Source organism: Aquarana catesbeiana, linkage group LG08 (assembly GCF_042186555.1).
Source record: "Aquarana catesbeiana isolate 2022-GZ linkage group LG08, ASM4218655v1, whole genome shotgun sequence".
Classification (NCBI taxonomy): Eukaryota; Metazoa; Chordata; class Amphibia; order Anura; family Ranidae; genus Aquarana; species Aquarana catesbeiana.
Window position 1 is genome coordinate 212,908,719 of NC_133331.1, and position 26,047 is coordinate 212,934,765.

Consider the following 26,047-nt stretch of genomic DNA (forward strand, 5'->3'; position numbering starts at 1 on the left):
CACGGATTTACGTATCGTGGGAGCAAACGCTGTTGCTGTCAGAATAAATAAACCCATGCTGCAGCTGAATGGCGTACCTGCTAAGCAAATGATGGTTAACAATAAAACAAAGTAACATTACAGTATAACAGTAAAGCCCGTACACACAATCGGAATTTCCAATAACAAAACCGTGGATTTTTTTTCGAAGGATGTTGGCTCAAACTTGTCTTGCATACACACGGTCACACAAATGTTAGCCAAAATTCCGAATGTCAAGAACGCGGTGATGTACAACATGTACGATGGGACTATAAAAAGAAGTTCAATAGCCAGTTCGCCACCCTTTGGGCTCCTTCTGCTAATCTCATGTTTATCTCGTGTTAGTAGAAGTTTGGTGAGAGATGATTCGCTCTTTTCAGCCTTGTGCTTTTCAGTTTGTTTCTGCTTTTCACTTTGTGCTTGTGGGTTCGTATCTGTTCTTCGGTGCGTGTTATCAGTTTGTTCCTGTCTTTCAGTGTGTTCTATTTAATAGTTTGCTGCTGTTTTTCAGTGAATTCTTGTCTGCTCGTTTCTGATTTTTAGATCGTTCTTCTCAGGTCTTTTTTTTATTTTCAGTGCGTTCTGACCAGCCGACCATTTTCAAGCCATGGTGCGGGTACATTTTCGTCGTAGAGTTCATGCTGTGCTTGGGCTTGGTTTCTTTGAGTTCTTGCTTTATCCCAAGTCCATTTCATGAACAGGGAGAGGAGGAGTTCATGGACGAAGAATTGGTTGCTCCAGCATGACCAATTCTCGCACATGCCTTTGTTGCGCGAGATCCAGAAGAATAATCCTGATGATTTCAGGAATTATCTCCGGATGAAGGACCCCATTTTTCACAGTCTGTTAGCTTTGCTGTCCCCTTATATTACGAAGCAGGACACCTGCATGCGGCAAGCCATCACTCCTGAGCAGAGGCTCGTCGCCACCTTGCAGTACTTGGCGACAGGGAGAAGTCTCCAGGATAAAAAGTTTAGGACTGGAATCTCCCCCCAGGCTCTGGGAATAATTATTCCAGAGACCTGTTCTGCCATAATTCAGGTCCTGCAGAAGGACTATATTAAGGTAAGTTTTATGCTTTAACATCACATTTTATGTATTTAATGTTTGCTAATGTATTGTATTTATTTCATCATTCCCTAATTACCATTATTGTAATATGCTGTGAATGTCCTCTTTGTCCTCATGCATGTTGGAAGCTTTTAATGCTCCTTTTTTGACCTTCATGCTAATTTGCCTTCACTAACCTCTCCAGCATGCTATCCTGGGCCCATACACACCTAGCCTAGTCACTTAACAATGTATTTTGTCAGCTCCGTTGTAGTGCTTACCCTAAACACCCCCTAAAATGTGTACAAATGTTATTGTTGGCCTTAAATTCATCCAGAGTGCCAGAGGCTTTTTTTGGGGGGGCAAAACTCATTTGGAACCCTCCCTCCCCCCCAACCGCTAAGTCAACCGATACCAATCCTCTATCTGCTGACTTTGCAAAACCCACACACACTATACCTACCTCGTTTGTGGTCATATTTATCAATTAATTCACCAAAGCATGTAGTGCAAGGGCCTGCCTGAATACATTCAAATGGTACTGTTTAAAGTTTTGGTCTCCTATTATCTTGATAGGTAATTGCAGAATGTAAAAATGTGCTTCAATTTGGACAGTGTGTGTATTCATATTTTTGTATTATGACACTTCTTACCTGTCCAGTGGGCTGCCAATAGCGTAAGTAAGGAGGGGCTGGCCAAAGTAGCACACATTATTTATGCATTCAGCTCTCAATAAAGTGGAGATGGTTACCTGTCCAAAACATCTCCCCTACCCTAAAATTTTTACAATGGGCCATCAGGGGGGGTGAGAAATCTGATAAGTGGACCTTATACTTTTGTCTTTAAATACTCATTTCAATAAATGTTATACTTATGTTGGCCAAGAATGTTTGTGTCTAATCTGCTTGCAATGTTATGTGCAAAAGTACTATTTTTTTTTTCTTGTTTAACTCCACAGTTTCCTTCAAACCCACAGGAATGGCAGACTGTGGCTTCCCAGTTTGCCCAGCAGTGGGACTTCCACAACTGCGGTGGGGCAATAGATGGCAAACACGTCCACATCATCCCACCCCCCTACTCGGGGTCATACTATTATAATTATAAGGGGTATAGTAGTATCGTGTTGTTGGCGGTGGTGTCGGCAACTTTCGAGTTTTTGTATGTGGACGTGGGGAAAAATGGCCAGATGTCAGATGGTGGGGTCATCTCCCAGACGGAGTTTTACAGACGGCTCCAGAATGACAGCTTGGGCTTGCCACCTACAGAAGGCAACGTGGCGGGACTCCCATTCGTTTTCGTCGCGGATGAAGCATTTGCGCTGGGGGACCATCCTATGCGGCCATTCCCGATGAGGACCCACACTCCGGACCAGAGGGTTTTTAATTACCGGCTGGCCAAAGCCAGAAGAATGGTGGAAAATGCCTTTGGCATAATGGCCAGCCGGTTACACCTATTCCTCACTGCTATTAATATGGCGGAATATAAACTAAATCAAATAATTCTTTCATGCTGCATTTTACACAACTATTTATGCAAAAATGCAGCCAACTATGTGGCCTTAGTTGCGACTGAGGCCGGCTTACTGGATTCAACTCTGATGGCTCTTGAAGCTGGCCGTCCTGGCTTGCCCCACCCCAAAGCTCCCGTGAAGTATGAAAAAGATATCTAGAATACTTAACGGGTAGGGGGGCCATTGATATGCCAGAGAATGTCTAACCTGTTTTAAATAAATTGTTTGTTAATAACTGAACTCATATTTCATTTGATTTACTGCTTATTTTTCTTTTAGCTGTCTCCTAGGTTCTCCAATGGCCTTTTATTTTTGGCCATTTTCTTCAATAGTGCAAATGTAACTTATTTGATACATAAGGTGACAATCTCTTCTTCAGCTAACTATTATGTTGTGCTATGGGTCTGCTACACACGCACCTTGTTTTTGTTGTTAATGTACAGTATGTAATGCATTAATGATAAAAATAATAATTCTTTTCAACTCCATGAATTAATTACTTGAAGTCCCTAAAATGGCCTGATTGGGGCAAATTTTAAAGCACCGTGGGGGTTATTTACTAAAGGCAAATCCACTTTTCACTACAAGTGCACTTGAAAGTGCAGTAAAACTGCACAGGAGTTGAAAAGAATTATGAGGACCAAGCCGTCCTCACCCAGGCTCAGGGTATTTTGTCTGGCAATGCAGCTGCCAACGCAAACTCTTCCCTCGGCTCAATGGTATCAGTCACTCCTTCCCTAGCCCCACCATGTCCTCCTGAGGAGTCCCCCAAACTGTTTGACCACAGTGTTGGGTACATGCTCCAGGAGGATGCCCAGCATTTTAAAGGCTCCGGTGATGGTACCCAGCTAGAGGAAGACAGTAACGTGAGCCCAGAGAGAGGGGGTGCCCAAGAAGGACAGCAATCTAGCAGTCATGTTCCCCCAGCTGCAGCATACTGCTAGCTTTTCTCCAGTGTTGAGGAGAGAGTGGATGATGAGGTCACTGACTCCATGTGGGTGCCTGATAGGAGAGAGGAGGAGGAGGAGGCACATCTCCAATGAGGCAGGATGCCCTGCAGGGGCCAGCTTAAAGGCAGCACACTGACTGCATCACACCGCAGAGCTCCGCATGTGCAGGGCGCTGTTGTCCCTGCATGTTATTCCAAAAGTTCTTTGGTGTGGGCCTTTTTTGAGACAAGTGCATCAGATCCCACCTCTGCTATTTGCAACATATGTCTCAAGCATATCTCGCGTGGCCAAAACATCACCTGCTTGGGCACCACATGCTTGACCAGACATATGTCAACCTGCCATGCAGTTCGTTGACGTACCTAAAATACCCACACCAAAGAACAAAGCAGACCTCTCCTTGCTCCTCATCAGCTGGGATCTCCAACCCCACTATACCTTCAGTCCTCTCTGAAACCTACACTGAGAGGAATGAAGGTGTAGAATTAGGTGTGTCACAGTCAAGTACTTGCGGGCAATCTGCTATCGGTACACCGACACCAATTGTACCAGGCAAATTTCCCTGCCCCAGCTGCTGCACCGCCGAAAGAAGTTCGCTCCCAGCCATCCACATGCCCTGCGGTTGAATGCTAGCTTGACTAAATTGCTAGCACTTCAACTGCTGCCTTTTCAGTTGGTAGACTCTGCCCTCTTCCATGAGTTTGTGAAATGTAAGGTTCCCACATGCCACTTTTTCTCACGGAAGGCGATTCCGGCTCTCTACCGGCATGTGGAAGGCAATGTCTTGGCCTTGCTGGACAGGGCAGTCAGCAGTAAGGTGCATACTACCGCTGACTCATGGTCCAGCAGGCATGGACAGGGACGTTACCTATCTTTCACCGTGCACTGGGTGACTCTTCCTGCAGCTGGGAAGGATGCAGGACAGGGTGCGGTAGTGTTGGAGGTTGTTCCGCCACCACGCCTGCAAAATTCTACTTGTGGTGATTCTGCCACACCTCTCTCCTCCACCCCCTCCTCTTCTTCTTCCTCCATGGCCTCTTCCTGTGCTGATTTGTCCTCAGAACCAGTGGTGCTCCATAGGCGTTCAAGGAGCTATGCAAGCACACAGGCAAAAAAGATGTCATGCGGTGCTTGAGCTGGTGTGCTTGGGGGACAGGAGCCACACTGGGGCAGAGATTCTGTCAGCTCTGCAGGGGCAGGTTCAGAGGTGGTTGATGCCATGCCAGCTTAAGGCAGGCATGGTGGTTTGCGACAATGGCACCAACCTCCTCTCTGCCCTCCAACAGGGACAACTTACCCATGTTCCCTGTTTGGCTCACATCATTAACTTGGTGGTGCAGCAGTTCTTGGGCAGGTACCCAGGCTTACAGGATGTTCTAAGGCAGGCCAGGAAAGTCTGCGTGCATTTCTGCAGGTCATATAATGCCAGTGCTCGGCTGGCTGACCTCCAAAAGGAATTTAACCTGCCCAAGAACTGCCTAATCTGTGACACGCCCACCAGATGGAACGCAACGTTGGCCATGCTTAAGCAGCTGCACACACAGCAGAGGGCCATCAACGAGTATCTATGTGACTATGGCACCAGGACAGGGTCAGGGGACCTTGTTTTTTTTTCCCCACGCCAGTGGGCCATGATCAGGGATGCATGCACTGTCCTGTCACCATTTGAGGAGGCCACGAGGATGGTGAGCAGTGACAGTGCATGCATCAGTGACACTGTCCCCCTTGTCCACCTTTTGGAGCACACGCTGCATGGAATAATGGACAGGGCACTTGAGGCAGAACAGAGGGAGGAAGAGGAGGACTTCCTTAAATCTCAAGGCCCCCTTTATCCAGACAGTGTTCCTACGTGCCCGCCGATCACACAGGAAGAGGACGAGGAGGAGGAGGGGCATTGTGTCAGCATGGAGGTGGAGCCTGTCACTCAGCATCAGCAGCAGTCTTCAAGGGTTCATTTACAGTCTGAAGAAACCCATGGACTTGTACGTGGCTGGGAGGAGATGGCTGCGGATCATGTCGTCCTTAGTGACCCAGAGGACTCTGGACCGAATGCCTCAGCAAACCTATGCTGCATGGCCTCCCTGATCCTGCAAAGCCTGCGGAAGGATCCTCGTATTCATGGTATCAAGGTAAGGGATGATTACTGGTTGGCAACCCTCCTTGATCCAGGTTACAAGGGTAAGGTTGCGGACCTTATCTTGCCATCACAGAGGATGAAACATCTTCGGGAGGCCTTGCAGAAAGGTTTGTGCAACACATTTCCTGGGAGGTTACAATTTCCTTGTCCTGGACAACGTGTTGGTGAGGCTTTGATCAGTCACAGAAGGAGCGGTGGATAAGGTGGCCATCTGACCGATGCGTTCAGACAATTTTTTAGTCTGCAGCCCCAAGGTCTGATCGGTTCCAGCAACCATCGCCAGCATCTGATTTACATAATGCAGGATTACCTAGGGGCAAGATCAGACTTGGACACCTATCCCACCGAAAATCCTTTGGGTTACTTGGTCTTGAGCATGGATCACTGGCCAGAGCTTGCACAGTATGCAGTTGAGCTACTGGCCTGTCCTGCATCCAGCGTTTTTTCGGAACGCGCATTCAGTGCTGATGGAGGCTTTGTAAACAATCACAGGGTGCGCCTGTCCACCGAATCGGTCGATCGGCTGACCTTCATAAAAATGAATCAGTCTTGGATCGCCAGCTACCAAGCACCTGATGCTGATGTAACTGATTGATTTTTTTTTTAATGTGAGATCCCTTCAAGACTGCCTATGCTGATGCTGAGTGACTATCCTGTTATGCTGAGTCACAATCCTCTTCCACCTCAATTTTCATGCTGATAGTTTGTAAGAACATTTTTGGTTCTGTGTACTGCCACCAGTGGCCAAGGCCCAATTTTTCTGCCCTCTTTGCAGCAGGGCTTATTCCTGCGCTCCAACTATAGTATCTGTGAGGGGTTGCAGTGTTGTGGCACCAGTGCCCAAGGCCCGATTTTTCAGCCCCTGTTTAACAGGGGCGTATAATTGCAATTTTTGATGCAATACTTTGCAGCAGGGCTCAGTCCTGTGCTCCAACTATAGTATCTGTGAGGGGTTGCAGTGTTGTGGCAATTTTTCTGCCCCTGTTTAACAGGGGCGTGTAATTACAATTTTTGATGCAATACTTTGCAGCAGGGCTCATTCCTGCCCTCCAACTAGAGTATCTGTGAGGGGTTGCAGTGTTGTGGCACCAGCACCAGTGCCCAAGGCCCAAATTTTCAGCCCCTGTTTAACAGGGGCATATAATTACAATTTTTGATTCAATACTCTGCAGCAGGGCTCATTCTTGCGCTCCAACTATAGCATCTGTGAGGGGTTGCAGTGTTGTGGCACCAGTGCCTAAGGCCCAATTTTTCTGCCCCTGTTCAACGGGGACATGTAATTATAATTCTTGATCTAATATTTCACAGCAGGGCCCATTCCTGCGCCCACCAAGAGTAACTGTGAGGGCTTACAGTGCTGTGGCAACACCACGACTACCACCAAAGGCCCAATTTTTCTGCCCCTGTTCAACAGGTGCATGTAATTACAATTCTTGATATAATATTTCACAGCAGGGCCCGTTCCAGCGCCCACCAAGAGTAACTGTGAGGACTTACAGTGTTGTGGCACCAGCACCACCACCACCACCACCACCAAAGGCCCAATTTTTCTACCACTGTTCAACAATAGCATGTAATTACAATTATTGATCTAATATTTCACAGCACGGCCCGTTCCTGCGCCCACCAAGAGTAACTGTGAGGGCTTACAGTGTTGTGGCAACACCAACACCTAAGGCCCCAATTTCTGCAGAGTATATAGGGCAGGCCCCTACTTTCACACATCCAACTTACAAACCACTCCTACTTGCAAACGGAAGGAGACAACAGAAAGTGAGATGAAATCTACCCCTAGGAAGGGAAATTCTCTCCTGTAAGAATTAATATGGGAAAAATGTGTCTCCTCTTCACTGATGCTTTATCACCAATCCTTGTTTCACTAAAAACCTCAAATTTTTAAAAAACATTTGTCATTGGGACAGAAAGTGAGGTGAAATCTTCTGAAGAGGTGCACAGACAGCAAAACAAATGTTACAGGGGTGATAACCCTTCCCTATGTTTTCCAAAAAGCTTAAAAATAGATTTTTTGGCTGGAGCTACACTTTAAAAATGTACCAGTACAAAATTACAAACAGATTCTACTTAAGAACAAACCTACAGTCCCTGTCTTGTTTGCACCACCTCTATACTGCTGTTCAGAGTATATAGGGCCTGGGGGCCCCACGCCTTTTTTTAAATTGGGTGTGGGGTTCCCCTTAATATCCATACAAGAACCAAAGGAGCTGGTAATGGACTGGGGGGTGGGGGGTACCCATGCCATTTGTCTCACTGATTTTCATCCATATTGCCAGGACCCGACATTACATTAAAGCCGCAACCAGTTTTAAATGACTTTTATTCCTTTAAAAATGTCATTTTGTGCAGGGACTGTTCTAAGCATGAGAAACACGCGCCACTTTACAGGCATACTATAGACACCCCCCAGGTACGATATTTAAAGGAATATTTCACTTTTTTTTCACTTTAAGCATCATTAAAATCACTGCTCCCGAAAAAACGTCCCTTTTTAAAACTTTTTTTTGCATTGATACATGTCCCCTGGGGCAGGACCCAGGTCCCCAAACCCTTTTTAGGACAATACCATGCAAATTATCCTTTACAATTAGCACTTTTGATTTTGAATGATCGAGTCCCATAGACTTTAATGGGGTTCTAAAGTTTGCGCAAACTTTCGTTCCGTTCGCAGTTCTGGTGCGAACCGAACCGGGGGGTGTTCGGCTCATCCCTAGTGACAGTATATAGCCTTTTTGTGGCTAAACAGGCATGTTTAAAACCATAACATATACAACTCATGAACTTACAAAGTTCAACTTTGATAAAGTGAAGGCAATAGGAGACATTAGTATGTCAAAACTGTGTTGATTTTGCCTTCATCAGGTGATGTCACCCCTGCAAAAGCCAAATTTTGAAGATGCACACAAATTGGGACTCAAAAATTTAGATTTCCATCATGATCCAATGCCTAAAATATGTAGATATGTAGATGTAGATAGCACATGTTGACACACTGGGGGTGATTTACTAAAGACCTGCGCCTGTGGTGCAGTGGAGAAATTGGAGCAATTGCACAAAAAACGGGACTCAAGACATTTATCAAAAATTATGGTGCACTTATATGCACCAAACCATATTTACATAGGAAGCGCTATTGCGCACTTGAGCAATCCTTCGCGCCTACCATTAGCTACAATGTAATCTACATTTTTGTCTGAATACTGTGGATAACTTTACTACAATTTACCATCTTCTGTTACCGGGCTAAAAAGTATGTATATAATATTGTTTAAATGCACAAATTCTGTCCAGAACATGTAGATCTGCCTTACAACTAATCAAGCCTTTTTACACCCTTCTTTCAGCTTACTCAACTGCACATGCGCATTGTCAAAGCACACCATTTCATCCTCGCCTGACAGGGCGCACACACTTTAGCTTGTTAAATATGTGTGTTGCACACAGGCGCATCTGCGTTCTCCAGCGTACACAACTGCTTATACATTGGGCACTTGCTCATTGTAGTTCTAATCATGTTAATGAACTTTTCCTTATCACATGGAGAATATTGCTTCCAGTTTTATTCCATTCATTCACTTCTTTTTGAAACAACTCAATATTCATTCTAGAGATCTTCCTCCTATCAACAACTGTGCGGATGTTCCCTGGACTTGTAATTGTGCATTTTATGGTGATCGTCTATAATCATTGGTGGAGCCGAAACTTCCATGAAAACATCTTATCAATACATGTCTGTGTATTGTGCATTCTGGACAATTCATTTCCCCATACACTGTGCAATCTGATTGGATAACGTATAAATCTACTCATCTGTCTGAGCAATTCTTTCCCCATACACTGTGCAATTTGATTGGATGACGTTTAAATACACTCATTTGTATGAGCAATTAATTTCCCCATAAACTGTGCAATCTGATTGGATGACGTTTAAATACACTCATTTGTCTGAGCAATTCATTTCCCCATACACGGGGGCTAATTTACGAACCGTTTGCGCCATGAGTTGAGGTGCACACTGAGGCACAACGTACATTTTGGTATTTATGAAACGTTTACGCCGGTAAGGCTCGATTCAGATCTATGCATGTTGCTTTTGAGCGTTTCTGCAGTGCTTTTTGCGGTTCTTGCCGCGTTTTTGAACATGCGTTTTTGTGGCATTTTTGCGATTTTTAACAGCTTTTTTTTTTATTTTGTATACAGTGTAAAAAAAAAAAAAGAGAGAAAAAAAACGCAAAACGCAAAACTCGGCAAAAATGCGGTAAAAACGCTGCAAAAACGATGTACTTGCGTTTTGGATGTGGGTCCATTGAATTCTATTACATGCAAAACGCTGCTTTTTGCATGAAAAAAAGTCCCCGACCCTTTCCAAAAACGCAGAGGCACAAAAATGCATGGATGTGAACATGTTCCATAGGAACCCATGCTAAAAAATTCCCATGCATTTCTGCAAAATGCATCAAAAAACACATTAGTGTGAATAGAGCCTAACACAGTGCTATTCCCCATTTACTACAGTAATCTCAGCGCATGGGAGGAGGCAATCAGTGCGCCATTATGGACATGGCACAGCACATTTTCAACTCAAAATTAAAAGAAGTGCCAATATTATGGGGTGATGTAAAGAAGTATAGTAATAACTGCCCAAGTAACAAATATGCCCAAATAGAATGAGAAAGTAACTTTTTCTGAACAAGTTTGCTGTGCCTGCAAGTACGTTTAGAACTGTGTGAGGTCAATTTAAGCACTGCGCATGCGCAAGCGGCATTTGCGCTCGTTCAAATGCGTTGGTTCACTACGAATCTTAGTAAATGTCAAGCATCATAAATGCATTTGCGTGGGTTGAACGGGCGCACCTCTAAACTTGACTTTTTGTTTTTTACGCTGGTTCACTTTCATGTGTTTTTTTTTCAGATATTTGCACACAGGTCATGTTAGCGTGTTACATTGCCAACATGTGACATGTACCTTGTTAAAATTAGGTAAAATGACCCTTGCTCCTCTAGCTCCTCCTAAAAGGGCATTTAACCTTCCCCCTCTAATACATATGATTTCCTTGGGCTAGTTTTTGCTTTTAAAAGAGGAACTCCACACACCGTTCTCCAATCTACAAAGGCTGTGAGCTGCCTTCACCAATCCAAACCACATCCTTTTTCAGAGCAAACAACAGGGCCAGCTAGGAAAGGGGCGAGAAGAGCGATCGCCCAATCCTCTCCTGAACATACAAGGCCCCATGCACTCAACATAGCTGGCTGCCTTTGGGGCATGTTGGGCTCAGCCCAATACCAACCACAAAGCACCTTGTACCCAATAATTTAAAGGGGCTTTCCACATTCTGTAAAGCCCCCCTGTCTGCATCCCCCACAACCCCAGCCTAGGGTTGTGTGGAAGAGGCCCTTGTCCCCCTGAATATGGGGACAAGGGGGTTGACTTTTGGGGTGCCCGAGCCCCTCCTGCCCCTAAGCACCCACCCCCTTTCATGGGCTGGCTTGCTGTGTGTTTGGCTAGGGGTTTGTTAGTGCGTGGGAGGGCCACAGTATTTTTAGATTTTGGGTTGGTATTTTTCACGTGAGGGTTCTCATTTTAAGCCTTTACAGCCCCAAATGGCCTTGTATGTATTGGGGGGCAGGCTATTTTTAGTTTTGTGTTAAAATCTTGCAGCTGCAATGTCGATTTGGATGTTTTCTCTAAAGCCGTACATCTTTGAAGCAGCATTTTGGATACATGCTACAGATGCACCACTTTACAGGCAGAGTAAACCCCTCCCCCAAGTTACTAGCTTTAGGGCTAGTTCACTCCATAGAAACGCAGTCCAGATGCATGTGCATTTTTTATGCGATTCAGTGCATTTATGATACGTTTTTGGTGCGTTTTTGATGCAGTCCAGTACTTTTTCAGCTTTCTTTTTTCTTAACCTTAATTAAGGAAATGCTGGATGATGTGTTTAATTTTGGACAGGGGGGTGGCTTATTTGGTGCTAGCTGCATTTGGGTTGGTCTGAGCATTCTCAGGGACTTTATTTTTTTTTTGTGTGTGAACAGCACTTGGATATTTCTGGGCATGCTCAGAGTGTGTTTTTTGGGTTAGTAATTTAGGGACATCCTTAACAGGTGTACCCACTTTGAAGTTCTCTCTACATTGGGTGAACTTGCATTTTGTGTGTTGCATGGGCTGTGCATGTGTTTTCAATTGCCTCATTAGCACACAAACCTATGTTATATAAAGCTTGCAGATAGCATTCTTTACCTTGCCCTGAAAAGAGCCAAGATTGTGTGATGGTCTGAATTTTTTTTTGCTGAGCTCAATGGAGCTCAAAGGGGATTCAGAACACCCTGCGGTTTCAGGTTATGCCTGGTCATCTGCATAAAGTGAATTTGGAGTTCCTTGTTCAGGATTTGCTGGAGAAAACAGTTGCAGTGGAACCACGTCACATCTATTGTATCCAGGACCATGCAGCACCAAGGTACTATGATGTTTCTTTTGTGCATAGCAATTTTTGCATGGGAGTTATTGAGAAGTGTAAGGAATTGGAGAAAGCTAACCATGAGTCTATAAGGCCTTTCATAGTGGAACCCTTGTATGCTATGGAGGAGAAACCATTGGTTGTTCACCTGTTTAACCCCTTCATGGACATTGCCTTGGTAGTGGCCTTTTTGAAGAGATACTGCTCTGCAGTGAAGGGAGGCTTCAGGCTGACTAATCGTCTGGGGATCTTTAATGGCAAATTAAAGTTTTTTTGTCAAGCTGAAGGTGAATTCTGAAGGGATTGGTGGAGTGCGGCAACCACCAGCTAATTTTTCAATAGCAGGAAATATAGGGTTTCTCTACTACCCTGGTCAACCGACATACTGCAGAAGATGTCATAAGTTTGGGCATACCAGAGATGACTGTAATGCGGAGATGCACTGCCGGAATTGTGGGGAGGAGGGACATGAGGCTGGGGCTTGCTTGATCAAGCGGGCCTGTGATATATGTGGACTACGTGATCATACAGTGAAGAATTGTCCAAAAGTAAGAAGGGCCTATGTCTCTTATGCTGAAGCTGTCAGGCACACCGCTGAGAGTGGACGACCAGTGTCCACACAGGTGCTGTCTGACTCTCCTGAAAGACAGGAAGAGGAGGAGGAGGAGGTGGTGGTGGAAGAGGAAGAAAGTGGGCACCTGGGTGTGGAGGAGAGAGTGGAGGAAAGAGTAGAAGTGCCACCCACTAGTGTGGAGCCATTAACAGCGGGGAGTGGAGCAGAGGTGGAGAGGGCAGTGGAGGAGGCTATGGAGGAGTTGGCAGCAGCCTTACAGTGGGAGCCGGAAGTGCAGGAAGCCCAAGAAGAGGAGGTGGAGGAGGAGACACTGGGTGCCAAGACCAAGGTGGACACTTTGGGGAGCCCTAAGAAGAGAAGGGCTAATAAATTGAAAGTAGAGACAGCTGGGATTGAAACAACTAACCCCTTTGAGGTCCTAGGGGATGTTGGAGTGGAGGTAGAATCACCAGCACTAAGTCCAGGGACTCCAGAAATTTTTCAGCCGGCCACATTGTCGCCTAGTCAGGAGTTTTTGGATGATAGAAGGGTTATGGCTCTGAGGAATGTATGTCAGTTTTCTGGCTTAAGTGATAGGTCTGGGGGTGAATGATGAACATCTTCATGTGAATGAGCATCAAGCTGGTGTCCCTCAATGTGAGGGGTTTTGGGTCTCCTGCTAGACAATGTGCTGTTTTTGAGGACTTGAAGGTCAATGGAGGAGACATCATTTGTCTACAGGAGTGTTTTTTTAATCGAATGCTGGGGTAGGCATCATCATTACAAATAGGAATATTCGCATTATGTCTCATGTTGTGTTAGTGCCAGGAAGATTAATTATGGCAGATTTAATTTTGTTTAACCAGAAGTTTAGGCTTTTTAATTTATATGCTCCCGTGAATAGCCAGAAATGTCTTGAGTTTTTTGAAGTTTTGAAGTTACATGCAGTGGGAAGGAGACCTAGTGTGATCATGGGTGATTTTAATACGATCCGATTTGTGAAAGATTGGATAGGAGTAGTGGAGACTAAGTTTGATGTAGGTAGCACTATGCTGAATGGGGTAATTCAGGACTTGCATCTCAATGATGCTCATACTGTTCTGGGTTTGGTGGATCCATATTTCACTTTTTTTTCGGAGTGTGGGCGCACCAAATCCAGAATTGATTTATGTTTGTTTTCTGATGCGTTCAAATGTGCTAATGTTAAACACAGGCCAGTAATTTTTTTCAGACCATGTGGCAGTGTATGTTGATTTGAGTATGGGAGTATTAAGTTTGGTTTAGGGGTATAGAGGTTAAATAGTTTATTGTTGCAGGACGAGCATGACAAAGCCCATTTTAGTAAGGTATATAGTAGATGGGTTAATAGGAAAAAAGATTTTAGTAATATTTTGGGGTGGTGGGATTGGGTCAAAAGGAAAATTCAATTCTTTTTTCAAAAAAAGAGTAGGGATAAAAGTAGCAGTGAGAAACGGAGATATTCTCGGTTACAAGTCAGGTTGGCTACATTATATTCATTTAGAAATATGGGCTATGACATGGCCGATGAAATAGACCATGTTAGGAAGAGGATTAAAGAGGTATTAACTGAAAGAGGAAAACAAATTATTTTTCAAGCGAGAGTTGATGAAAAATGTTCTAGATTTTTTTCAAGAAGGTTTGTAAGGAAAAAGGAGTGTTTGAGGGTGTGTATGATGAAGAAGGTAGGGAATGTAAGGGAGAGAATGTGCTGGAATGCGTGACAAAATTTTATGAACAATTGTATGAGGGAGTGTGTGTTGATGAGTCAGATACTAGAATGTTTGATATGGTAGAGGATAATTTAGATGAGGATGATAAGGTTTTTTTGCAGAAAGCAGTGAATGAGGAGGTGTGGGAAGCTGTGGCAAGCATGGGGGCGAATAAAACCCCGGGAGGGGATGGCTTACCAAGTGAGTTTTTTAAATTGTTTTGGGATATTATTAAGCGGGATGTGGTTGAGATATTTAGTTACATGATGAGGGAAGGCATTATATCAGAATCTATGAGAGAGGGGGTAGTGGTATTAATTTATAAGAAGGGGGATAAGATGGATATTCGAAATTGGAGGCCTGTCTCCTTACTAAATTCAGACTACAAGGTCTTCGCAAAGTTGGTGGCGAGGAGATTATCTAAGGTCATTAGTAGGATGGTTAGCGAAATGCAGGCCTGTGCAGTGCCGGGTCGAATGATCTTGGAGAATTTAATTTTAGTTAGGGATATAATTAATTTTTGTAAAGGTAGGAATAGTTCGATTATCCTGACATCATTTGACCTTGAGAAGACATACGATAAAGCAAATCATGGGTTTTTGTGGGAGGTTTTGAAGCGGATGGGTATACCACAGCTGCTCATTAATGTAATAAAAGGGTTGTATTGGGGGATCAGTAGTCGGGTTCTGGTTAATTGGAGTTTGGGGTGGGCTTTTTTGGTTAAATCTGGGGTGAGACAGGGGTGCCCCCTGTCCCCTATTCTCTTTATTTGTTTTATTGATCCACTGTTAAGGATGATACAGAGGGATAAGGTGGTGAGGGGCTTTTTGGTGCCTGGGAGTGGGGGGGGGGAATATTGAAATGTTTAGGTTATATGGATGACGTGGTGGCAGTGTGTCAGTCGGTGGTGGGCGTAAGAAGGGTGAAGTTACTTTTGTCAATTTTTTGTGTATGTGCGGGAATGAGTGTGAATTGGATTAAGTGTAGTTTGGGTTTGTATGGAAGACAAGTGGAATGTGTGGATGATCAGATTGGGAAGGTTGAGGGTGGAGTGAGGATTTTGGGTATTGTGTTTGACTATGGAATGAAAGTGGAAGTGTGCTGGAATGAAGTGGGAGAAAAGATAGCCAAGAAGTTGAGGTTTTGGTGTCTAAGAAAATTGTCGATTTATGGGAAAGTTTTAGTAGTCAAGGCAGTAATCTTACCTTTAATTTTGTATGCAAGTAATATCTTCCCTCCTGGGGAGATAAGATAGAGGAAAATGAATAAGTTATTGTTTACCTTTTTATGGGGGTCGAAAATGGAAAGAGTTAAGAGAGAATATGTGTGTAGACGTGAATGTAATGGTGGGTTGAGCTTTCCGAATGTGAGAGTGTTTTTGTTAATGCATTATTGGTTCTGTGTGGTGAAAGTTTTGAGGAATGGTGGAGTGTGTGCTAGGATGATAGCTTTTTCAGGTGGGTGGTTGTTTAGGAGATGGGGGTGGTTGGGAAGGGATTCAAGGATACCGGTGGCTTACGTGGTGGCACGCGACTACTGGGTATTGGAAAAGTTTAGGGTAGAGTTTAAGTTGGCAGATTTAGGAGAAGGGGAGAGGGATAAAGTGAAGGTGAGAAAGTGGTTGATAGAGAAGGAGTATGTGTGTAACCTTAGGGGAGTTAATGCGTCAGTGGCTGGGGAAGTATGGAAGAAAATGAGTATATATGGGGTGACAAATGTGCAGAGACAGATAGTATGGATGAGTTTGCATGACTGTCTAGCTATGAGGCTATTTATGAAAAGGAGGGATTTGCGTGTGTCTGATATTTGTCCGAGAATTAATTGTAGGGGTGTAGAAGACAGTGAGCATGTGTTCTGGGGGTGTGGTGTAGCGAAAGATGTGATCAATAAGAGTCAAGATCTGGTGAAAGAAATAACAGGAGTGAAGGTGAGTGAGTGGAAAATGATGATGTATGGCTTGGGGAAACTGGAAAAAGATAAACAGAGTATTGTGGTTAGTGCTATGTGCATTAAAGGAAGTGTTGTGGGATGCACGCAACTTGTATGTATGTATATAAAAATGTTTCGTTAGACAGTAAACAATGTATAGGATTATGGCTAAGCAAACTATACCTTTTTTTCGTGTTGGATAAAAAGAAGGGTGTGGATGCTGAAGGCATCTGGAAATTTAAAAAATGGAGAATGTTGATTAAAAATTAAGTCTCTTCCACGATGATGCAAGACCTTGTTGGAGACAGTGAATGAGTGTCAAGCTGAATAGTCTCTCGAGAGTTTTCTGAAGTGGAATTAAAAAAAGAAAAGAAAAAAAAAAAAAAGAGTGCATTTGGGTGTCCTTATCGAGTTTGTAACACATGTATTTTTTCTATGTATTTTGTTTATGTCTTTGCAAAACAGATGTGTTTTCAAGCAAGTTTTTCTTTTTACTTTGGTTTATTGTATTTTTTGGGTGGGTGATATTTTCCCTTGAAATATATTTGATGTCAATGTATGTCGTTTGTAGGTTGTTCCCTTTGATTTAATTGTCTGTGCTGCATTATTTTGCAAAAATGTTCTCTAGATGTTGACTAATGTTTAAATCCTTAATAGATCTCCATTTGTGGGCGCACTCCTTTTAACTCATGTTAACCATGTTCTAGTGCAGGGATATGCAATTAGTGGACCTTCAGCTGTTGCAGAACTACAAGTCCCATGAGGCATAGCAAGACTTTGACAGCCATAAGCATGACACCCAGAGGCAGAGGCATGATGGGACTTGTAGTTTTGCAACAGCTGGAGGTCCGTTAATTGCATATCCCTGTTCTAGTGTCTCAAATTAACATACATGTGTTTTTTGCTTTCCTTGCTCTTTTCCAAGTCCTGTTTTGTTGACCAATAAAAATTTGTAGCACATTTTTGTTTTGTATTTTTTTGTTATTTTTCATGCAACACATTTTCCAGCTGCAGCTTAACTAGGCTGATTGGCATGACAAATCCCAAAAATGTGTGCTTTGTCTAAATTACTTTCCTGGTGCCTTCATGGTAGCATATGCATGGATTGTGTATATGCTGCCATGGATAGGCACCAGGAAAGAAATTACAGAGAGGTAAGTATTCAATTTTCCATTTTAGTGCACTGATTCTCAAGTACCCTGGACAGGACATGTTTAGGGAATTTTATCTTGGCTAAACTAGCTGTCCAAAATACCAAGTCATTGACTGATTTAAAGCACCTGTGCAAGATGAAGGAAAACCTGCAAACATGGCCTGTTGGGGGTACTTGAGGACAGGGTTGAGAAGCACTGATTTAGAGCACTGAACTAAAATTGGCTTCACTTCCTGTCACATAGCCAAACAGGAAGTGAGGGTAAAACCCTACCAATGCCTTTCCTTGAGGACACACAGGTCAATCTAACTAGTGTCCCCATTAGGCAAATTGCACTCTAGCACTTTGTTGTGTACATCCCAAATTCTTAGGTATTTTGGGGTTTATTAAAGGCAAATCCACTCTGCAATACAAGTTTAGTCGCTGAAAATCTGAGGGGAAGTACTGGTGATTTTAACATCCAATCATGTAGAAGCAAAGATGCTGTTTTTTATTTTCCTTGCATGGCCCCCTCGGATCTCCACCAACTGCACTTGTAGTGCAAAGTGGATTTACCTTTAGTAAATCAACCCCAAAGACTCTCCCTGTTTTTTGTTATCTTGGGTTTACATTGAGGGGGAGTTTACATGCCACAGATTTTACATGAAGACCCCTTTCACTCTGAGTCGTTTTGCAGGCGCTAAAAATAGTGCTTGCAAAGAGCCCTGAAACAGCCGCTACTGTGTCTCCAGTGTGAAAGCCCTCGGGGCTTTCATATTGGAGTGACTGGAGCCGCTCTTTCAGGATGCTTTGCAGGTGCTATTTTTAGTGCCTGCAAAATGCCTCATTGTGGAAAAAGCTGAGTTAGACTTACCGGTAACTCCTTTTCTGAGAGTCTTCCAGGACAGCCCATGAGACCTTGGGCTCCTCCTACCAGGACAGGAAACACGTCACTCCCACCAGATAAAAGGGCGGTCCTCCAAGCCCATGTCAGTATTCTCAAGAACCGTAGGACCCTGTAAAACATATGCATAATACACATAACTTCAGACAATACCGGGTGGGAATCCGTCTGTCCTGGAAGACTCTCAGAAAAGGAGTTACCGGTATGTCTAACTCAGCTTTTCTCCAAGCGTCTTCCAGGACAGCCCATGAGACGATGAGCCAGAACTTACCAGTCTAGGGAGGGACAACTGCCTGAAGGACCTTACGACCAAACGCCTGCTCCTGAGCTGATAGGAGATCCAGGCGATAATGTTTAATGAACGTCGAGTAACTGGACCAAGTGGCAGCCCTGCAAATTTATTCCGGTGAGGCACCCGCCCTCTCAGCCCAAGACGTAGACAAGGCTCTAGTTGAGTGCGCAGTGACAAAAGGTGTAGGGACCTCCCTAATTTTGTAAGCTTCCAAGATGGCTTGCTTTATCCATCTAGCTAATGTGGCTTTAGATTCCCCTTGTGAACTCCAGAAAAGAGGACAAACAAGGCATCAGTTTTCCTAAAGATCTTCGTGACCTCAAGATAGACCAAGAGAATCCTTCTTACATCTAGAAAACTACATTTTCTTTCTAAGTCGCCCTGTGGCGAACTACAAAAGGTTGGCAATACAATGTTCTGAGATCGGTGGAATGTACTTGCCACCTTGGGCAAAAAACCTGGATCGGTTCGTAACACAACTCGATCCTCAAAAATCGTGAGGAAGGGCTCCCTTACTGATAGGGCCTGCAACTCACTTACCCTACGAGCTAACAGCTATAAGGAACACAGTTTTTAATGTAAGTAACTTAACTGACATACTTTCCAGAGGTTCAAAAGGAAATTCTGCCAGAGTTTGAAGCACTAGGGACAGATCCCACGTTGGACAACTTCTCACTACTACTGGTCTGGCCCTAGAGATAGATTTGAAAAATCTGGCTATAGTGGGATTTTCCAGGAGAGAAAACTGGAGGAACACACTAATAGCTGCCGCCTGTACCTTTAAGGTACTAACAGAAAGACCTTTGTCGACACCCTCTTGGAAAAATTCCAAAATAGACGGAATATCATGAGTTAATCTATCATTTTCAGATAACCATGAGTTAAACCTTTTCCAAACTTTGGAATATATGGCTCTAGTAACCGGCTTCCTGCAATTAACGAGAGTCCTGACTACTTTGTCAGAGAACCCTTGGGCGCTCAGTATCTTTTCCTCAGATACCAGGCCGTCAAGTTTAAGGAAACCACCTGAGGGTGTGATACTGGACCCTGCAATAATAGGTCTTCCCTTTTCGGAAGACTCCACGGAGGCTCTGAAACCAGAGACTGTAGCAGGGAAAACCATGGCCTCTTGGGCCAAAACGGGGCAATTAGAATCAGATCTGTCTCTTCCAGCCGAAACTTCCGGAGGACTTCTGGAATCAGTCTGATTGGCGGAAAGGCATAACATAGGCCTGGAGGCCACGGGTTTGCCAGAGCATCGATCCCCAAGGCTTGGTCTGCCGGGTTCATGGAAAAGAATATCTCCGTCTTGCGGTTGTTTCGGTTTGCGAACAAATCCGCTACGGGATAACCCCATCTCTTGGTGAGGTCTGCAAAGACTTCGGGATGAAGGGACCAGTTGTCTCGGTCTATCCTGTGACGGCTGAGATAATCTGCCAGGCAATTGTTTGTCCCCTTCAGGTGTACAGCAGAAATAGAGGCTAGATTCCCCTCTGCCCATGAAAGGATCTCCTGGGCAATGGACTGAAGCCTCCGGCTTCTCGTGCCTCCCTGCTTGTTGATATACACGACTGTCGCTATATTGTCTGACAGAATTTGGAGGTTGTGACCCCTGATCTCCATCTGAAAAGACTGGAGGGCTCTTCAGAAGCAGCTCTCTTTGATTGGATGAGGCCCTTGCCTCCTCTGGGGACCACTCTCCTTGTGCTACTGCATTGCTGAGGTGGGCCCCCCATCCCCAGGAACTCGCATCCGTGGTAATCCTTCGGGAAATGGGAAAGGACCATAGGAGACCTCCTGCTAGGTGCTGACCAGCTCTCCACCACCACAGGCTTCTTTTTATCCTGTCGGGAAGCCAGATCCTTGACTCCAGGGACCTTACGTCCCCGTCCCAGTTTCTTAAAAGAAACCTTTGTAACGGACGCTGACGGAGTCTCGCCCATGGTACTGCGGGAAAACATGAGGTCATAAGACCCACTGCCCTCGACACCTGTCTCAGAGAGACCGACTGGTTGGTCTGCAATGCTGACATAGTCTGGAACACTTTGGTAATCTTCTCCTGAGGAAGAAAAACTCTTTGGTTCACTGAGCGAAAATCGTAACCCAGATAAGTTACTTTCTGGGCCGGAATCAAGGACGATTTTTCTTTGTTTATTAGCCAGCCTAGGGACTGTAAGAAGTCCTGTACAGCCTGGAGATCCTCCAACAGCCTTTGGTATGATTTTGCCACTATCAGGAGGTCGTCTAAGTAAGGGATAACTGTTATTGCCTTTAATCTTAGTGGAGCCAGCGCTTCCCCCAACACCTTCGTAAAGATGCGTGGGGCTGAGGAAAGACCGAAGGGGAGGGCCTGAAATTGAAAATGTCGGGTCCCCATACCTGTCTTTATTGCCAATCTCAAAAACTTTTGGAAGGCTGGATGGATAGGGATGTGAAGATAAGCATCCCTTAAGTCCAACGTGGCCATAAAGCAGTTTGGGTATAGTAGGTTTTTGATTGTAAAAACCGTCTCCATACGGAAATGCTTGTATCTGATGGACTTGTTTAAGGTCCGGAGATTCAGGATAAGTCGAAACGTTCCTGCCGGCTTTCTGACCACAAATACATGGGAATAGAATCCCTTGCCCTGCTCCGATCGAGGAACAGGAATCAGTACTTTTTGATCTAATAAGTCTCCGATCTGGAGACCCAGGGCCCTCGCTTTCTCCCGATCTTGTGGAGGAAATGTGACCAACAAACGTTCTGGTGGTTGGTGAACAAACTCCAGCCTGTACCCGTTGGTCACTAGGTCCAGGACAAAGGGGCTCAGAGTGACTGCTGCCCACTGTGGGATGAAGGCCCTCAATCTCCCTCCCACCGGGAACATAAGTCACTGAGGCTTGGCGGGCTGTTGAGGAGGGTTAAACAGCACTCTCCCTTTGCCTCTGCCTTTGTGCCCAGTCCAATGCTTTTTCGGCCTGCTGTCCTTTTCTCTAGGACTCTGTTGCCTGCTTTGGCCACGAAAAAATTTTCTGGCTGTCTGAACTCTTTTTCTCTGGAAACGCCTTTTTCTTATCAGCCGTGCGTTCCAGTGCCTCCTGTAGACCTGGGCCAAATAAATGATCGCCAGTTAAAGGAAGGCCACAAAGGCGCAACTTGGAGGCCGAGTCCCCTGACCAGGTCTTAAGCCAAAGGCTTCTCCTGGCCGAGTTCACTAGAGCCGAAGTCCTGGCTGACATTCTTACCGACTCAGCGGAAGAATCTGCCAAAAAAACCCACTGCCTGAAATAGGAGAGGAAAAGACTTTAAAATTTGCTCTCTGGAGGTACCTGCTGACAGATGTGACTGAATCTGAGTCAACCAAACCTCCAGATTTCTGGCCACACAAGTGGAAGCCAGAGCTGGTTTCAGGTTTCCAACTGCTGAGTCCCAGGCTCTGTGGAGAAGGATATCCCCCCTCTTGTCCATCGGATCCTTAAGCGTACCCATATCATCGAACGCCAGGTCCGAGTTTTTTGAAACCTTTGAAAGTGGTGCGTCTAACTTGGGATTCTTATTCCATGGCTGCGCAGTGTCCTCATCAAAAGGAAACCTCCTTTTTAGGTTACTAGAGAAGAATGGTTTTCTCTCAGGATTATCCCATTCCAGTTTAATAGTATCAACCAAAGAACTATGAACTGGAAAAACTCTCGATTTTCTCTTATGCAATCCTTTATACATAAGATCATGTTTGGATAACTGAACCTCTTCCTCTTTTAATTCAAGGGTAGTATAGATAGCCTTTAATAAGTCATCTACATCCTCAACAGATAACTTAAATCTTGAGCCTCGAGTGGATTCTCTATCTCTGGGCTCTGTATTTGACCCTGATTCTTCCAGAGAAGAACGGGTAGATCTGACCTCAGCCTCAGAGTCCTCACTCTCTGCCTGCTGCGGAGTGTTTACTGACGCCTTCAGTGAAGACGGACTCTCTGCTGGAGTCTGGAGCTTGTCAATAAGCGTTCTAAAGGAACTGAAGGTGGATGCAAGCTCATCCCTAACAGAAGTAAGCATCTTCTGGCAAGAGGCAACCAGGTCATCCTTTACTAGGCCTTCTATACAGGTGCAACAAACTGCTTTGCTCCATGAGGAGCTCAATTTGTTTGCGCAAACCGCACATTTCCTTTTAAGTGGCTGCGCTTGGGCCTTGTCCTGAGTCTTGGTCTGCAAGACAAAATAAATGACCCACAATGTAATTAAAGCCACCCAATCACTCCGTAACACCACGTGCAGGAGGGAGGAAATGTGTCCCCTTACACCCACTACTACAGAGGGGGGAGGGGGAGGGAACACTCACAGGGATAGCAAGGTGGTGACAGAACACCCCAGGCTTACCTGTGAGGTGCTGGTGTTGGGAACTGCATCCGCTGCCTGTGCAGGTACTGCAGAAGGATCCATTCTGCCCCTCTTGGTCATCCACAGCCTGGCTGCTTAACACCAAGAAACACCAGCAGCCAGCGTTCTCTGTTCGCGCCGTTTATGAAGACTGGAACCTCGTCTCCGGCGCCCGATGATGAGGTCATATGCCCCGGAAGTAACCCTCTCCAGGCACTTCCTGTGGGCCAGCTTGGAGCGCAATAGTTCCGCCCCCTCAAGCGCTGCAGCTTCCTCCATTCCCTGCTCAGATCAGCCATGCTGTCGGCTGGGAAGGACAACCGAAACTCAATTGAGCTATAGTGCAATGCACTGCGCTAGGGGCATGACCTCACACCGGTCCTGGCCCTCTCCAAGCACTGAGGACAGGGAACAGCAGCACAGCCAACCTCCCCAGCGGTGTGCTGCTTCTGGCAGAGGAAGAGGTAAGTGATATGCCCCAGAAAATAGCCATACAAAGCCCCTGCTTATAAGGCCTATGGGAGCAGGTTCCATGAACATGTTACCCCCCGTCCGGAGGAAACACAAATAACTGACATGGGCCTGGAGGACCGCCCTTTTATCTGGTGGGGGTGACGTGTTTCCTGTCCTGGTAGGAGGAGCCCAAGGTCTCATGGGCTGTCCTGGAAGATGCTTGGAGAAAAAGTATTGCAATGATATCCATTGTACTCTGCTAAAAATATATATAATGTTTGAGGGTTCTAATTAATTTTCAAGCAAAAAAAATACAGATTTTAACTTGTAAATAGAAATAGGCTTGGCGCGGTTCACACTTGTGCGATGCCAGACATCGCATATAATTTTCAGCGCACTGCCGTTCACATTACATGCGATTTCTGTGCAGTGCGATATCAGCCATACAGATAGTATGGCTGATATCGCACTGTATTCGGTGCAAACACGCACAGGACCCTTTTTTCTGTTAGCACCAGAATCAGATCGCATGTGTGTTCACACATATGCGATCCGATTCATGTCCGAACTGTCAGTTAGCAGTGCGATATGCAAGCTGAACTGAGGGTGTTGTTAACAATGTATTGACACTCCCCAGCGATTCAAATATGGCAGTATGAACTGACATGCGAGTCGGTGCGATGCGGGAACCCGCAGTGGATTCGGAGTGTTCTCCCATTGCACCAGTGTGAACCGGGCCTTAGTGGCTAGATACATTACATATTTATGGTCAAAATCTGCATAAGCTAGGTTCACACTGGTGCGATGTGAGAACACTGCGAATCCACTGCGGGTTCCCGCATTGCACCGACTCGCATGTCAGTTCACACTGCCATATGCATATTGTTGGGGAGTGTCAATACATTGTTAACGACACCCCAGTTCAGCTTGCATATCAAACTGCAAACTGACAGTTCGGACATGAATCAGATCACATATGTGTGAACACACATGCAATCTGATTCTGTCCCGAACAGAAAAAGGGTCCTGTGCGTGTTTTGACCGAATGCGGTGCAATATCAGCCATACTATCTGTATGGCTGATATCGCACCGCACAGACATCGCACGTAATGTGAACAGCTGTGCGCTGCGAATTACATGCAATGTCTGGCATCGCACAAGTGTGAACCAGGCCTTAATGTATGCCGTGTGTGTGTGTTTTTTTATATAGTTTTATTATAATAAATATATATATATACATAGACACACACATGATCACACAGATAATATGCTGGAAATACTCCCCTCTTTGTGAGCAATATATTTTTCACGCTTTTTTAAAAAAAAGGGGTTACAACATTACTACCTTTGGTTTCTTTAACCACTTGCTTACTGGGCACTTAAACCCCCCTCCTATCCAGACCAATTTTCAGCTTTCAGCGCTGACGCACTTTGAATGACAATTGCTCAGTGATACAACACTGTACCCAAATGAAATTTTTATAATTTTTTCCCCACAAATAGTTTCCTTTGGTGGTATTTGATCACCTCTGCGGTTTTTATTTTTTGTTAAAAAAAATGTAAAAAGACTGAATTTAAAAAAAAATATATATATATATTTTTTTATATTTTGTTATAAAAAATTTAAAACAGGTAATTTTTCTCCTTCATTGATGTACGCCGATAAGGCAGCACTGGTGGGCACTGATAGGCGGCACTGATGGGTGGCAATAATGGGCACTGATCAGTTACACTGATAGGCATCACTGCTAGGTGGCACTGATTGGCACTACTGGTGGGCATTGATAGCTGGCACTTGCAGGCATTGATGGGTGGCACTTGTGGGCATTGATAGGTGGCATTGTGGGCACTGTTAGGTGGCACCAATGAGGCAGATGTGCCTCTTCCACTTCGGGACCTTTGTCCCTCACACCTGAGCTGGTGATCGGCTTTTTTTTCTACTCACGCTATCAGCGAGAGTAGAAAAAAAAATGATTACTGATCTTTTGTTTACATCATGTGATCAGCTGTCATTGGCTGACAGCTGATCACATGGTAAGGGGCCAGGGCCGGCCCCTTACTCGGATCGGTGATTACCCGAGTCTCAGTGACTCAGTGATCACAGTGCGCTCGGCACGCACAGGGGAGGCCGTCATATGACGGCCTCCCGGGAATTCAGGTCCGTGCTGTGGCCATCACTCGGCCATAGCGCGGATGTCAGGTGGTTAAGAACTAAAGTTCTGAGGGCCAATTCACACCAGTTCCGAGCGCTTTTTTTTCTGCACCGGAACTGACTAGAAACTGACTGCATGGTGTGAACTAGAGCCATTGGAATACATGGAAAACACTGCATGCATTTTTAGTGCTCGTTCACACCAGACGCAGTTCCGTGCGCTTTTTTCTGCACTAAAAATGCATGCACAGTGTTTTCCATGTATTCCAATGGCTCTAGTTCACACCATGCAGTCAGTTTCTGGTGCAGAAACTGACCGGAACTGACTGTATTGGTGCAGAAAAAACGGAACTGCATGGAACTGCATCTGGTGTGAACTGGCCCTGAGGCTGAATCACACCTATG